A 16,823-nucleotide genomic window follows, 5' to 3' on the forward strand; every position below is an offset into this window, starting at 1 on the left:
AAGTAATAACTTTGGCAGCACATGCTGTCAGATATTAAAGCCTTTCATGGTGGGAGGACTTTTTTTTTTTTAACTCAGAAGAACTATTATAAAATAGTAGGTAACTTCTTTCACACAAGGAGCCCCCTGTGGTGCTAGATTTAATTTCTAGAATTATTCTTGACACTGATGAGTGAAATGATGATTGAAGGTTAATTATATGCCAAGACCAAGGAAGGAAAGGCATATAACTATTCAACTATTTCTGCTCTAACAATGGTGTTCTATGACAGGTATCATAATCCCAAAGTTTAGTTTTGACTCCTATGTTGTATCCAGGATATTATACTGTATAATTAATATAGAGAATATTAAATACACCTTAGATTAATATGTTATTTAAAAAAAATATTATATAAGCTCCTTGACCCATTTTCCAAAGGAAGTTTTGACCTTTTAATTGCAATGCTTTGTCAGACTAATTAGTGTAAACAGCATAACAATCGGACAATATTTCACCATTCTATAGTTCTTCGTCAGATACAAAGATTTTTGAAGTCATGCTTGTATTACAGTCTTTCCCATAATTATTAATAAATGATATATAATACTTAAGTAAAGTCCAAATAATGCAGTAAGGATCTAATTTTTTTGGTGTAAAAAAAAAACAAACAAACAAGAAAAACAAAAAAACCAGGACCAGAATCCTCTGGGACAGCTGTGGATATGCCTTTGATTTATTTAGGATCCTCACATAGACTTACATTTTTACTTCAGCTGAAGTCAAAGAGTTGCTTGTCACAGCCTTGGGAAGAATCTAAGAATTAAAGGTGGGGCGGGCCACTACAAGTATCCCACTGATACCACAGCCAATAAACACTTGCTGCTCACAGCTGGAGACAAGCCAATGCCACAGGGAAGTCACTGGATTAAAAGGTCTCCAGAACAATTGACAGGGCAAGGTAGGCTCTGCAAACCATGTAGAATAATACATGTTGTAGCCCCCTGTTTACGCTCTATTCCGTTTGCAAAAAGCATGACAAATAATTTCTTTCATCATGTTTTCTATTCCTCTAGAAGTAGATAAACATTGTTGTTTATAGGCAAATCAAGCACCTCACTCTGGACTATGTATAGATGTTGCTGTATCTCATTCTAATTTTTATGACTTTGTCAACAATTTTGTCCCTAATGATATCACATCTACATGTTCTTGTTTCTGTCTTTATTAGTGCTTATTCTAAAAATAAAATGTGTTGCAGTCCCAGTCAAAAACACCTAATTTTGCCCTTGAAGATTTAATAAATTATTTGGTTAATATCTGCCATGGGTCCTAAAATAAAGTATCATACAGTATCAAGGGAGATAAGAGCTCTGTCAGACATTTCAAGGAATATAAAATCAGATGCTATTTCTGCCTTTGTTAAGTGGATGGGGAACTTCCCAGAAGTTAAAAGGACACTGGGGACACCTCCAGATCTACCTGAGACAGCTTGGGCATACCCTGGTCATGCCACGCATGAAAAAGAAGACCTGATACTGATAAACTGGAAGCCCCAATCCAAGCAGCAATGACACTCCTGGGAGAGAGGAAAACTCCACCTACTGATGTGAATGTCCAATTTTCAGCTGGAAACTCTTCTTGAAAAAGGTGTTTTCCCTTTGCTCCTGAAAAACATCTAACTGCTTGCTCCTCTTTTCACGTGCCAGGGTGAAAAGAGTGAGGCAAACTGTGTGTTTTAGTGTTTGGCTAGATAGTTTAGCTAGATAGTTTTCGTATTTGTCATATTTCATGTCGTCTCCAAGAATAAGTGGTTTCACTTTGTGTATGTGTGTATTTATATGTATGGCATCAGAAAGAACCTGTATTGGTTACACTGTTTAATGTAAAGAGAATGAACTAGCAAATACGGCTAAATCAATATGTTTATGATTGAAATGGATTACAAATTAAAGCACCAGAATGAATGTTTTCATAAAGCCAGTCCTGTGTGTGTTTTTCTTCCCTGACCTTTTTAGGAAATCATGAAATGTGTATTACCTATAAACAGTAAGTGTGTTTCATAACGCTTTGTGGCGTGTTTCTTTTTTTCACCGCTGATTAGATTCATTTTTATATCTGGATTATTTTTGAAAGGAAACAGCAACAAACTCAAAGGACGACCTTGTGTCTTTATTTGGGAAGAAATTAATTGCTCATCATCAATTCAGTCATTTCAGGTTTCGTGACAAGCCTAAATAGCCTTGAACAGAGGTTGAGAGTGAAAGGCAGTGTGCTTTTTAATGTGAAGTAGTTTGTTGTTACAATGTACACAATACACCCTGCAGTATGAAACAAAAAGATTTTTTATTAATAGAATAGACAAGTAGAATCGTTGCCATTGTTTAAACATTTAAGTTGTTATGTGTTTATACAAAATTACAAATGTATGAGCTTATTTGTGTCATGCTTTAAAACGGCTACACCTTTTTCTAATTTAACCTCCTAGGACCTGGCATTCACATATGTGGACATCACATTTTGGGTTATTTAGACCAAAATACTCAATTTTGCTCTACAAGGGCCTGACATCCACCTACGAGGACATTATACTGCTACAGTTCTATCAAAATTTTAAACGAATATCCTCATATGTGGCTCTTATTTTTCTTAAAAACAAAAATAAGGTAAAAAATCAAATCTGGTAATTCTTTGTTTTTACATTCATCGGGCCCCAATATGCCCAAATATCAAAGAGAAATTTAAAATGAATGCCATGGAAGAGTTCGGGTCTTAGGAGGTTAATACGCATCCTTGCAAGGCCATTATATATTTTTGGAGGAATTGTCTTTTTTTGTCATTGACATCAAAAGCTGTTTTGATGGATTAACTTGTAAGAAATTGTCTGTTGAATGTGCAAGTGAAATCAGAGTATGAAACTCATGGCTTTTAAAAGACTGAACATGTAATTTATCCTGACTCTCTCCCTCTGTGTAATGCAGATGTTTACTCCAGTGTACTGTGGCTCCACACTGTGTGTCTACTGAGGCTTTTAAAGCCTGTGCCAATCTTTAATGTGACCCTGTAATTAATCTTCACGTCCTGAAAAAGCAGAAAACATCCAGCTCTTTTACCACCTTTGTAAACTACCCTTCTCGCTACAGGAAAGTCTAAATGCGACCTTCGGTGATATTTTCTACAGCCCCTTGAGCCCTACTTAGCTATTTACTTTTAAGGTTATTGACACAAAGTTGTGGGATAAGAAAGCTCTGAGACGAACAAGCTGCATAATTGCTTTTGTAAAGAACCCTTTTTGAAGTCTCAAGGGTTCTAATGTAATTCCCTTGATAATACCATTATCTAGCATTGCTTTCTCCTTCCAACCATGATATTTACAGAGGTGTGAGTAATTGTGGTTTGAAGGAAAGACTGGGAGCTGTGCTCTAAGGGTTTGATCTGTGATCTATCTTTTTTTTTTCCTTTTTTTTCAAATGATTAATTGCCAGTCATTCTTTTTCAAAGATCAGCAGTTCAGATCATTAAGGCACCTCTGCATAGAACTTGGTGTGGCACACTTCATCTACTCTACCTCCCACCCACAGACTTACATCTCCAGTATTGTATAACCATACTTCACATTCTGCAAAAAAAAAAAAAAAAAAAAAAAAAAAAAAAAAAAAAAAGACCAAACAAATTGCTTCTCAATAGGGAGTAAATGACTCTCACAATCAATGCTATTTTCCTCAGATGCAACACATTAGTTACTGCCACTTGATACCATAGAAGGTTATTTGTCAAACAGCTAGTTCATGCTTTCACTGAGGCTATATTTCTGGACTGGTTTTCCACTGAAAAAGACCGAAGAGAATAAAGACTAATTTAAACATGAAAGCAGACATGATGAAAAATATCACATCACATGTGCTATTAAGCACTCTTAAACCTTGCCGAGAACATATAAATCTTCTGCATGTAGGCGGCTTAGATGATGTCACTGTAAGAAGTGTGTTGAAAGGCTACATTCTCACATTGCAAAATACAGTAGGTTTGGATGTAATGGGCTGTTGCTGTGATCGGTGTCTTGTATCATCACAGCCAACTGCAGTATTCTGCTCGTCAAACTCCCTGAAACCAGGCCGGGGACACCTAGTCTCATTAAACCGATTTGCTTCTCACTGTAACTTGCCACACTTTGTTGCCAGCAGACAGAGTAATTGGCGGAATCAATTAAAGTCTGCTTACTGTCTTGCCATTGTACTGGCACACTCCACAGCTCTCCAGGGTAGAGAAGAACAAAGAATGTACATCTTCACCTGAGTAAAGCTGAAGCCAGTAATTTTAGAGCAAATTGTAGTGTTCATTAAAATACACTTAAATTGCAAACAACTGGCTGTTTTTTTTTCTTTTACATTGAGAGATTTGTATTTATGTATTTATTTGTTACATTGAATAAAGCCAATGAGCAATATAAAGAATATAAATTAAAGGGAATTTCAGGTTTTTCCTTCACCTTAGAGCACTACTTTTCTTTCTATCTTTCTATTTTATTTGATTTAATTTTTTATTTTTTTTTTACAGCAAGTAAACCATGATGGTAAAAAAAAAATGTGAGGAATCAAATCACAATTTATTTAGATTTACATTTTTCACTGTGGATGAAAAAGTAATTTCTTGACTTCCGTTTCCTCTACTCTTGACCTTCAGGAGGAATACCTCTGTGTCTTTTATTCTCGGGTGTCTACAGTGCCTTGAGAAAATGAGTTTCTTCTTGAAGAGACAATAAGCATAGCTTGCTGGGCTGCATATTGGCTGTTATTTGTTTATCTTTCTCTTCTTATGTAAGCAAGTTTATTGTTCCCACCGTGTATCACATGTGACAGAATTTTCTGTCATCAACTTTGATTATTATGCAGGTAAAAGGAAGATTGAAAAAATCCAGGGCTGATACGATTTAAACATGCAGCAGTAGAAATTGAAAAATGGGAGTTTTCTTTTCTTTTGTTTTTTAGCAACCGATGATGTATTTCATGGTCGTATGAACAGGCCAATTGGATTAAGATTTTAGAAACTATTCAGTTCACTGTGAGTGTCAGCTAAGTTAGCCAGGAGCTGACAATAGAAATGAGCTTGATGCTGTTTAAAGTCATGTAGTTTAACCAGTTTTTCTTGGATTGCACATTCAAAGTAAGTATACTTTAATTGATCCTGCAATAATCCTGCATCTGGAACAACCACAAAACTAACTGAAAAATGGGTTTCATACAAATGCTCAGATGAGGGGTTTTTTTCTATCTTGTTTATTTTTTGAGACTCCTCACTGGATATGTTGATGTGGCAAAGCAGGGCAACCAATTCCCAACATTAACACTATGAGAGTTTGTATGCCCTGACAGAAAAATAATATTTAGATTTGAAAGCTACTTTAAGAGGAAATCTGAAAATAAAATTGTCCCTGCTAGATTTTTTTTTTCATTTTCACAGGTACTAGTGTGTTAGAAATTACTTGTTAAATTATGCATTTTCAGATATACCATATTTCTGGTTGATGCAGTATCAAATAAAGTGGCTACTTCCACTAAACTTCAACACAGAGAAAAAGCAGATACAGTGGCTCATACACAGAAACACGAAAAGTGAAGCTCTTCAGATGCCATACTTCATACAATGGATCTGGTAAACTATTTCTTACAAAAAACACTTCCAACAAAATTACAAATAAATTAATAATAACAATTGAATGGCTGTTTTATAATTCCAGTCCATAGTAACTAAAGTTACTGTTTCATCAACAATTACCTCATGACTAGGTGGACTGAAACAGGCTGGTGAGGTACACTAACGACTTTTACTTTTTGTGAACTCAAAGTCAGTTGAAACCACCAAGCAATGCAGTGTAAGTCTTTAAAATGTTGTTTCTCCATTTGGTCTTAGAACTGAAGAAGCTTCTCGGATGAGAGGTAAAAACATCTAAAAGAAACTTAAAGAAGTGCAGTCGCTTTTTTTCTAAGCTCCTTAGACTATCATAACCTGGATGACTGAGAACCTACACAGACATCTTTGAAATGTTATGTAATACATGCCATGTTTTCTGTCTGCAGCTATTCAGTAGTTATATATGAGAAAATATGTTCTGTCAAAAGCCATTTTCACCAGTGTGGGTGTAGATTAAATTAAATTAAATTAAATGTGTTTGTGAGACAGGATGCAACAAGGTATGACAAAAATTTATGAAAGGGCAGGTAGTATGTGCAAGCTGAAGAGACAAGAAAAAAATACACCTAAGGTTTTTGCAAGGTCACATCCAAAACAAAACGGAAATGATTTCATTTTTCTTTGTGTGCTCAGTGAGTGGGACATTAATCAGGTAACAGAATTTTTTCTTGTTTCCCCCTTCCTCTGTAAGTAAACTGAGCAACAGAACACGAGTGTGTTGCGAAGGCTACATTACGGACTAACAAAAGGGGGGGGGAGTCTTGGCATCACTTACCGTTGAATGCAAAGTTGCATCCTAACAGGGAGCGATTTGCTTGTTGCATATTGCTTTCTTGCTGACGGTTGTGTGCAAACATTCAAGGCTCTATTTGGCTGTGTGTGTAACTGTGTGTACAAACCACACGCTGACACTCATCCTGACTGGGAAAACTCACAGTAGCAAAGACTACACCTGTCATACGTCAATAACTGGTTTTCTGCATTGTCACTGGTAGTCAGTTGCCCACCTCAAAAAAAAGTTTTAGAAAAGTTTATCTTGGGATATTCCCATTTTGCATAGCCGTCTTTTTTCCCCTTCCCATTGTTACTTATTAACTTTCATTAACTTTCTATGGTCTCTGGTTACCACACTGCTGCAAACTGCTTACTGTGTGGACAGGAAAACATAGAAAGGTGTTCAGAATCTGTTCTGATACGGGCTATTTCACTTCCAATGTCCCACTGTAAAATTGCATTGTTAGTACCTTTCTCTTATACTTTATCTATTCAATTCAATTCAATTTTATTTATATAGCGCCAAATCACAACAAAAGTCACCTCAAGGCGCTTTATAGATACAGAGAAAAGCCCAACAATCATATGACCCCCTATGAACTATTATGTTCTTTAAGACAATCAGCCATTATTCATTGTACTTTAAATTCATTTGTGGTCTGTCTGTCTGCTTTACGTGACAGCTATTGTGCAACCCTCCTCTTCTCAGTGTACACATCATTTGGGTCGTCCAACGCATCCCAATCAAAGTCTCCATCAACCATCTGGTTACTTTGCTCAATCAATCAATCTTTGCACAGATCATGTTCATATGTTGATCTGATCACTGGTTTTCTTGAGGTTATTATCTACTGAAGCATATTTTCAAAGTGATTATATGCAATAAAATCCATATAAATTAGGGAAAAAAAATCCACTTACTTTTTCTGTGTTCCAACGTCAGTAACTTTGACAATGTCATATTTGCACTTTGATGAAATTTTTATTTTGATACCAAGATTGTTTACACAGAGTTTGTAATTGAAGAGAACCACTCTAATTATTTTGGGCATGTCATTTTTGAGCAGGAACCTCAGTAAGACCTTTAGGGCTCAAGAGGATAAAAAGGCAACCACAGGCCCTTCTTCTTATATGTTGTATTTATTTTCATTTATAATTCTCCACTAATTATATGAGAAATTATTTTCTGTCATGTTTAGTTTTTAATGACTGGATCATTTCCAGAAACTATTTTAAGGCAGAAGTATCCAATCAGATTTTTGTTGACAAAGAAATCTTTTCAGTTGGCTCACTGCAGTTAGACTGTTATAACTGAAATACTATCAAAGCTATATGTGTTTGTATTTTGGGTTACACTGAATGGGATCAAAAAGTCATCATCCTAGGTATTCCTGATTGTAGTTAACACAAAACAGTGAAGCCAGCTTAGCATGTCCCTGTTGCTAAGACAACTTTCATTTAATATGTTGGCCTGACTTTTGTCCATGTTTTTCTTTTTTAAAATCACCACCTCACCATGCACTGTAAGCCATTACTTATCTGTTAAACACACCAATATTTATATGTAGCTTTAGCTCCAAATTATCGCTGCCAACCTTGGATGAGACTCAGTAGTATAATCTTTGGTAGCATAAGGCGCTTGCCAATATGTGGGGCAATGACCTTCATGCACTAATGCTTTTCAATCATTCTAAAAGCTGAGTCTCACCCCAACAGCTTTTAGACAGATAAAACTAAACCTTTACAAGAGGAAGTTGCTGCTAACCCTTGGGTCTGTTTACAAACTAAACATATTTCCAACAAACTGCTATACTTCTACAATATCTGACTCCATTACTCACTTCTGCACAGCTGTATTTTTTTTGTGATATAAGAAAAAAAATAATGCTAAAAAATTATCACCCCATTCCCTTTTGTGATTACACATTAATTTTGGAAAAATACATTGATGTCCTGCTGTCATTTCTTCTGAGCAAAGTCCTTGTGGAAATGATTACAGAACCCATTTCATATGTAAGACTAATGACTACTGAATATCCATTTAGGGGACCATTAAAACATACATCATAAGCAATAGAGATTAATTCCCTCATCTATTTTAATATCATTCCCAGTAATGATGCATATGTAATACACCTACACATGCATTCACAAAGAATGCAAATTCCTGAAAAATCATAATGTATCTGAATTTCTTGTCTACTGCGTGTCAAGAAAAGCAGTCACCTTTACAGAAAGAATTTTTCAAATCCAAGTTGTTCCCTCATTAGAAATGAGCTTCTCCATATTACATGTGATGATGCACAAAAGAAACCTGTATGCTTTTGTGTTGTATTCATGTACATAAACACAACACATTCTTCCATAGCAGCACCTCGTGCCAAAACCAACATACATACATTACAAAGAAAAGAAAAGCCTGGGTGGTTTCATTCAAGCATGCACTTTTGCTTTGTGTGATATATTGGAGGCTGCATACCTGCTTATGTAAACATGCAGAGTTGGTGTATATTCTTGAGACAATGGAAGCAGAAAATCCCTTTATATGATAGAAATATGGTCCCTGCATCCCTTGGAAAGCTGACCTTGGATTCTTGTTTTGCACTTAGCTGCAAGGATTAGAGGAAATCTTCCACAAACACACTTTTTGCTCCAAGAGATCAAGGCCTATTTTGCCTCAGCTTTATTTTAAAAAGAAAAACAAGGCTACTTTTGAACTGCAATCTTTGCCTATTGACAGAGAGGCAAAATGCTGTGCAAGGGGGTGATTTTTCTCTTATCATATTTTGCACGTATGTATGTGAGTGTGTGTCAAAAGTAGGTTGATAGTAAGTCAAGCTGAAAGGCAAAAAAAAAAAAAACCTTACTGATATTCAGTTGTCTGAATAGAAAAGACTTCTCGAAAGTCAAATTAAACTCTTGGGCAACGTGACCTCCCCTTAAATTAACAACCCTTTCCCCCAAGCCTTTTAGCTCTTTTTCACCACCACATCAGCCTGTTTAAACAAGAACCACTGAACTTCAGATATGCTCTGAATAGCTGGATGACATTTGGACTGGACAAAGTAAACGTCTCAAATTAATTTTCCATTAAAGGCATAATCCTAAATCTTATGTTCTTTCTACAGCTGTTTGGGGTTCATATCAAAATCCAGAGCTAATAGCGAGTTAAAGATGCTGGAATGTATTTTACATATGTAGCTTTAAGGTTAGAAAAGCTCAGTGTGGATGGATTTAATAAAATGACTGCAATAGTCCGTTTGAAAGGTTTGCTGCAAGGATACTAAAGATTTCCAACATACTGTGCTAGAAAAATCCCCCCGAAACATAAATGACCATAAATCTGAGATGGAAACTCTATACCATTTACTGGTAGCTGTTTTTATTTAAAGTTTAAGCAAACAAGGCTATCATGTTATTAAAGTAATACAGTTGGTGTAAATGCTTTCAGAAAGATAACTGAGGCTGGTAAAAGATAGGATTCTAGCCCTTGTTAAAAGGGAAAACTTCTGAAAGTATTTATTTGATATAAATAAACTAATGACAAAGTAACAAATGAATACTGACTAGTAGACAGTAAACATCATCTTCCCTTTGTTTGTTTTGGTAAATTAACATGATCTAAAGTTTAATTAAATAGCAGTTTACCATTCGTTAACAATATTCATACTTATAAAGTGTTACCATGAGTCAACGTCATGAGTAAACTTTGAAGCATGTCATAATCTCACACAGAAACATAAGCAACCTGATTGGCTTTTCACACAATAACGAGCTGGTTTAACAGCATTTCAGATTTTTTAATATAAGATGCTTTAAAAGCTTTTATATTTTTTTCTTTACTGATTTTATATTTGCTCCCCTTCAATTAAATGCAGGAGAGAATTTTTGGGGACTACTAACACTGCATGCTCCTGAATTTCAAGACCACAACCTGTTGCGTCCTGTTCCTTCATCAAATCTAAGGACAATGAAAGGTCTTGGTAACAGACATTATACGCTCACTGCAAGCTTATGTGCTTAACAGCTAGAATACTAGGACAGGAATCAACAATAACAACCCTGGCATATTCATTGCCTTTGGCAAAGTCACGACTGAAAAGATTTTTATTCGTTACAGGCGAATGTTTTCATGTTTGTATGCTGAAGGACAGGGACGTGTTGCCTTTGGTGCCATTCTTAGATATTGTGTATTTTATGAAAATACAATCTAGAAGCAGAAGACGGGTACTTTCTAACAGAAAAAAATGTCCTTTGCACTTATTACTTGATCAATGAAATAGTCAAGTCAATAAACTTTTAACACGAAAGGAAACAGGGATTCAGAAGAAACGGGAACTGCATATGAAAAAAAGATGAAATTACATGGTACTTTTCTAGCAGTAAAACTAGTAGCTCTGGCAGCCACGTAGACATGGCTGCCAGAGCTAATGTTTTTTTTAAACTTACTTTAAATTTTCCTGGAATTAAATACAAATGATCCTTTTTTAAAAACAAGTTTTAAACACCATAGTATTCATTTCTGTCGAGATTACTATTCGTCAAAAAAGCTATGAATGTCAGTCCAGGCGTAAAATATTTTGTTCTAATAGATCAAACAGAGTTTACATGAAATACAAACAGAAATTCCAGTGTAGCTTATTTGATTTTAAATGGTTGGCCTAAAGGTATCCTTTGGTGAAATTCGAATACGATCTACTTTTGACAACTTGTAGTGAAAATGAAAAGGTCCAACTGGAGGGAATTGTCTGTAATTAGACAAAAAACTATGTGCTGCCCTAAAGCATGAGAAACCAATTATGTTGCAGGTAGTGAAAATACACAGACGGCTTCACTCAACCATTCTTTGAGAAGTGATTCATCAATTTCAAACCAAGTAAAAGCAGACATGGTGTCAGATATAACTAAAAAACCTGACAGGGTATCATGTTTGAAATGCAGTTGCTGTGACGAAAACAAGGAGCGGTAGAAGCAGATTTTACTTGCATACCAACAACAAATACTTTTTTGTTTTTGTTGTAAATGACAGACTCACAGACATTAACTAAATGGGTTTTGTATGCATCTTTTTTTTTTAAACTTTATGTATCTCACTTGTCTTGCTGATGGGTGAACTTTCATGCAGTGAAGAACGTTAACAATTAAGTAACCAAGTAAGTAAGCAAGCAACTGAACAGGAAGCATTTCTCATTAGAGCTTGCTGAGAGGCGTCCCTTTGCTTTTCTTATGCAAATGATAAATCATTTTCTGATGCTGTACATGGTTATTATCCTCTGCAGCAGAAAATACAGTAAAATGTTCATTGTTGAGGTATAACAGCTTCTGATAGCTTTTATGCTGACGTGCAAGAATAACACTGGTAAATGCACAGCTTTAACCTCTTTAGGAGGATTCAAAAAGTGGTCATGTAGTTTCTTTATTTTATCGTACTGCATTCTAAAGGATTGCATACAAACAAAGACAACCTGAATAATGGCTTGGTTCAGCTGGAAGACGTTTATAAGTGTAAAGCAACTGAACACAGAAAAGTAAAGAGACTGATGGATGGACTGATTGTTGCCAAAATTTGCACAAATTCCACTTTGATTTGATTCTCAACTACTTTCAGAACATTTTCACAAAAGATGTACACATGCCATTCTTCTAAAACTAGGCTGTACTGCAATAGATCTGAAAATAATTCCCTTTTAAAAATAGGTTTGTTGTTTAAATCAACACTGTTTCTGCTTTGATATAAGAACGCCTCATAACATCCACAAAATAAAACATCAGAAAGTCACTCTAAAGAATTCCAAAATTCTTCAGTCATCGGCATTCTAAGTAATGCTATTTTCCCTCTTGGCAGCTCTTGGCGGCACTGAAAATATTATAAATAAATAAATAAATAAATAAAATCCCCACTAGCTTGCCTGCATGTCTCATACATCTTCAGTCATGCGGAAGGCCGTCCGTCAGTTTTACTGCACATCGGCTTCCTCTAAACGCAGCATCGATGACTGATGGCCCTAAGTGCAACTAGATAACTACGGCTGGGGATGATAAAAATGTGAAAACACACATCCTAGACAGGAAATTGGCCATTTTGGAGCAATTGGCACAGAGGAGCTGAAGCGATGGCACTTCCTTCAATGCTCCTCCCTTGAAAAGCGTAGATGTCTAGTCATCCGCAGGGAGATAGTTACAGTCCACTAGACATATTACTGAGGTACACAAACCTAATAGATCGTAGTTTTTACTCCTTATCCCTTTCTTCTATTTCTTGCTGTAACAAGGTCAAGATCGCATGAGCCTGTCATGAAAAAAAAATGTGGTCAATATGCTGGCAATGTGCAGTAAAAAGAGTCAATTGAAACAAGCAAGATAAAGGTAGCTTAATGTGTGTTAAAGTCATGAAAAGTCATGAAATGAAACAACAGATAGATGAAAGTAAGGCAGTGAGGAAAAAAGTGATGGCCTATGGAAATGGATCACTGGAGATTAGTGAGTAGAGTTACACAAGAGGTACACAAGTGTATACAGTTATGATGCGGCTCACAGAGAGTGTCTTGAATCTGTGAATATCTGTTTCATGTTTTTTATATATTTTAGATACTTTTCTTATCGTCCTTTCTCTTCAAGGCACAGCTGAAAGTAAATTAAACTAAACCATATTGATTGTCAGTAATTGTAATGGCACAGCTGTTCTGCAGGAGTAATACGCATATTTTAAAAGTCAGCAGTTTTAAGTCGTTCCCCTTTGGATGCCTTAAAGAGTTTGAGTTGTTGTCAAATTATGACTTTATGGGGGAAAGAGGTAGCCTCTCTTGACTTCACCTCTAGGAAGTGAAGTCAGAGTGAATGAACTGTATACCAGACAGTATCAGGCAAAAACATTTTTTCCCTAAGCCAAAACAAACTAAGCTGGACTTGGTTTAATGTTTAATGTCTTATATGTCTGGTATCAACAACAAACATTTCCTCTTTCCTTTCCTCTTTTGACTCAGATACATTTCATAAAATGAATGTTTTATTAACAGAAAATTAACATCCAGTCATTAATTACATTGTCGACACCTAAATGTAAATGCGAGAACAATTTAGTTTTATAGAGAAGTACACTAATGAGTAGAACATAGGGTTCCATCAGGATAACTTTCTTACTGAGTGCTTTATAAGTTTATTGTTACTGACCAGCTATAACATAGTATTTAGTTTCTGGTGTTTAAGGGAGGCAACATGCAGTGAAAGTGACTTTGCAGGAGTCCCAGCAAAAACAAGGCAAACTATGTTTTAGTACACTACTTAACTTATATTGTTTCTGTGAAATAGAAAGCACAACTTAAATGTGGGGGCTTTGCTACAACATACAGTAAACACTTACATGCAGAGTATGGTAAAGTGTATCCTGCGTCCCAGAAATGATCTGTCTACAGTATCTACACAATTATTTTGCAACAGAAGAGTGGGCAGTGTTGTCTGGTTTATTCTATTAAGAAATCTGTGAACCTTTTAAATGAAAGTATGTGAGCAAGTATAGCAGTAATGTAGCAGTAACTATAAACTAAATATTCACTGACATGAAATTTTAGTTCTTAGCTACCAACAATTAAACCAGCAAAATTTCGGCAACTAAAAAAATTGTGTGTTTACTGGAAAAAAAAGGTAAGTGTTATTTAAGACAATCCACGACAATAAGAGCCGTACCCAACAATAACAGGGACTGCAAGACAAACCTTTCAAAAAACAAGTTTGAATTAAAAAAAAATCACTAGTGTTTAAAAAAACACGCATTTTTTTGAGAGATCTGTAAAGTGAATCAAGGAGCTGTGATGTATTAACACTAATTAAGCCAATGAGATAAGGAGATCAGCTATTTCAATGCTCAAAGCGTCTCTTCTGATTGCTATGCGGTGAGACGTCTTTGCCAACTACCTATTTATATTATCCTCGCACATTTCAAATGTCAAGTTTTTTTATTCCTAATTTGATTTACTCTGTAAATTGTTGGCTGGTTTAAAAGGTATCAGAGAAGGTCCGCAGATGCAGTGCTTTTTATAATGCTGAAGTTAAGAGATGATCTCACCGCAAAGTCAGATTCTTTATTCTGTGTGACGATCAGCGTGAGTTTTTAATAATTCTGGGAGTGCAATAATACTCACGGGCAGTAATTGCTGGCCTGCTGATTCCAAAGAGCCGCTGGATCTGCTTACTGTGCAGGAGGTGGGAGGCTGAAGGTGTGAGATGAGCAACGTCTCCCCTTAATCCACATACCCTCACAGCATTCCCTCTTCAGTTGATCAGCCACCTGCATGAAGCAACCAACACAAGAATCCTTACTGCAAAGCATATAAATTATGTGTTAAATGTGATGTTCTTTAAAACATAAACCAAACTTAATGTCATTAGTTGGCCGTGGAAACAAGCTGTGAATTCAATGCTGACATTATTCCTTTGAAACCAAACACATCCTACAGACATGAAAGACCATTATTATTTATCTGGAGTTGTGTTTCTGGCCACTTGATGAATTTCAAAACACAAAGTCCAATATTTCTGCTTTTGTTTAACTCTGTTTTCACCACCACCAGCTCCTGAGGGAAATATCTGTCTCATCAGCCGCTCCTCGCACCACTATATTTAACAGCTAACTGCATCTGTCTGTTGTTTCCGGCTAGGCAGATATAGCATATAGTGTGCCAATAAAGGCTGTTCGCTTAAAGTAACATCTTGTTATTGCTGGGAGCTGTGGGAGTTAACCAGAACTTTAAAGTTGTGGACCAACAAAACCAACGTAATTAAATAATAAAACTGAAACGCACCGCAGAAATAAGTTGAACTCTCGAGTTGGGTCATAATCCTCTGTTCCTTCCACATTACAGAGAGCGATTTTTCAAATACACATATAATCAGTCACATAATCCATTGTTAGTATAAGAAATAGAGATTACAAAATTAAAAAGATATCCTTATATCATCCTTAAAATGAGTGGTTTGTTTAAATGTACCTAAGGCTCAATTAACTATAAATAATAAATGGCAGATTAAGAAATGAAAAACTAAACAGTGATTATCAGTGATGTCTACCAGTGACTTCACACTGAAAATGCTCTTTCCTAAAGAGTACAACAGTATTTCAGTTTTGCTTTTGGATTTCACATCAGAACATCCTGCCAGTAATAACCACATGCTCCATTTCCCTCTCTGTGGGTGAGAGACGATCAGACTTTGGAAATACCAGAGATTTTGAGTATTTCAGAGGTAATGGATACCAAAGTTAATTTGTTCCTTCAATATATGAAATAAATAATAGGAGATTAAATTATTGGTGGTGAAATTATTAACATCCACGGTATCAGTAACTGATTTGATTTTGAATAAGAACATTTTACCGCTGAAACTCGTAAGATCAACCTGTGACATATTTGGTCCAAAAAACATGAAAGCATTACGTACAAAAATCTGAAAATATACAAAAAACCCACTAAGATATGTTTGCATCTGCAAATGACTTGGCAAACATTTGATCTTCCACATTCCACAAACGATCTAATGCATTAAAATCAGAAGGGATGTAACTTCCCTTTGATTTTCTGGCTGGGAAAAGTCAGACCTTGGATCCAAAGCAAAGTGTTCTGGTCCAAAGCATCTGTGCTGGTGTAATTTGTCTGCAGAGTTGTTGGCAGTAACAGAGACACCTTGTTCTTCCTCTGCAAGATGTTCTACATTTCATCTGCCTCATTACTCGCAAAACAATTAATTTCAATGCATAAAATTTGGTTTCAGATTATTTACTAGCACCTGTGTTACAGTGAAAATGTTGCATAATAATATAGTTCAGAACTTTGCAGAAGACTGCAAAGTTACTTGATTATTTCATGTGTTCTGTACACTGCAGTATTCACACACTTCATGTAATTGTATGGGAATGATAAAAACAACAACAAAGATAAGATAAGAAAAGATAAGATAGAACTTTATTAATCCCTCGGGTGGGTTCCTCTGGGAAATTCGACTTCCAAAAAAGCACAGCACCGACAGAAGTTACAGAGTTATACACACACACATATATATAAATACAGAGACAATATAAATAAAATATACGAAGTGGATAAATAGAATAAATAGGAATAAAAATAAAAATACAAGTGAATTGCACATTTCAAGTATTGAGTCTATTGCACTGTTGACTATTTACAAAAAGTATTGCACAAGGTATTGTACAGTGAGGTGCAGAGGCACTACAGCTTAGTTGTTCCCCCCTCCTTTGTCCTCCTGTTTCCCCTCCCTCTCCCCTCCAGAGAGGAGTTAAACAGTCTGATGGCGTGTGGGACAAAGGAGTTTTTAAGTCTGTTAGTTCTTGTCTTTGGGAGAAGCAACCTGTCACTGAACAGACTCTTCT

General features: G+C 35.8%; 1 protein-coding gene across 1 annotated transcript in view; it reads right to left on the reverse strand.

The window, feature by feature from the left end:
• Positions 1-16,823, reverse strand: part of lingo1a (leucine rich repeat and Ig domain containing 1a) — a 122,819-nt gene that overhangs the window by 43,231 nt on the left and 62,765 nt on the right. Inside the window, exon 2 of the mRNA XM_085282837.1 lies at positions 14,584-14,729. The gene's annotated coding sequence lies outside the window, so the exon portion shown is untranslated. The remainder of the gene's footprint in view (positions 1-14,583; positions 14,730-16,823) is intronic.

Source organism: Mchenga conophoros, linkage group LG7, assembly GCF_057382185.1.
Source record: "Mchenga conophoros isolate Kocher_MC1m ecotype Shallow Benthic linkage group LG7, M_conophoros_male_GT1.1, whole genome shotgun sequence".
In the NCBI taxonomy this organism is placed as follows: domain Eukaryota; kingdom Metazoa; phylum Chordata; class Actinopteri; order Cichliformes; family Cichlidae; genus Mchenga; species Mchenga conophoros.